This window comes from Cyprinodon variegatus, unplaced genomic scaffold (assembly GCF_000732505.1).
Source record: "Cyprinodon variegatus isolate N-32 unplaced genomic scaffold, C_variegatus-1.0 Scaffold800, whole genome shotgun sequence".
Classification (NCBI taxonomy): Eukaryota; Metazoa; Chordata; class Actinopteri; order Cyprinodontiformes; family Cyprinodontidae; genus Cyprinodon; species Cyprinodon variegatus.
Genome location: NW_015151253.1, coordinates 241,482 through 241,824, shown reverse-complemented (window position 1 = coordinate 241,824; position 343 = coordinate 241,482). Strand labels below are relative to the sequence as shown.

Genomic DNA, 343 nt, shown 5'->3' with positions numbered 1-343 from the left:
TAATTAAGAGCTGTTACAAAGTGAAATTTCTGAATTGCCTTTCTTTTTCTCTCATTTCCATTCACAAATCGGGTTGTTTGCCTGCAACAGATAATGGAACAAAATCCCCTCCATAGTGGAGCTACAAAGGATGAGTTAGAGAACAAAGAGCCTCCAGCTCATATCAGGACTGAGTCTGAAGATGGAAAAGAGGGAGATTTCTTCTCTAACCATCATTTCAAATAGAACCTGTAAATATTAACCAAAAGTTACAATCATATCCCTGTATTTACATCACAATTTTAAACATGAGCAGTTATTATCTAGTTCACTGATTTCTAAAACATGGAATAAGAAGGTTGTC

General features: G+C 35.3%; 1 protein-coding gene across 1 annotated transcript in view; it reads right to left on the bottom strand.

Annotated features, from left to right (window-relative positions):
- The window catches only part of LOC107098683 (M-protein, striated muscle-like), a 54,085-nt gene that overhangs the window by 17,109 nt on the left and 36,633 nt on the right, over positions 1-343 (bottom strand). The gene's annotated exons all lie outside the window — the stretch shown is intronic.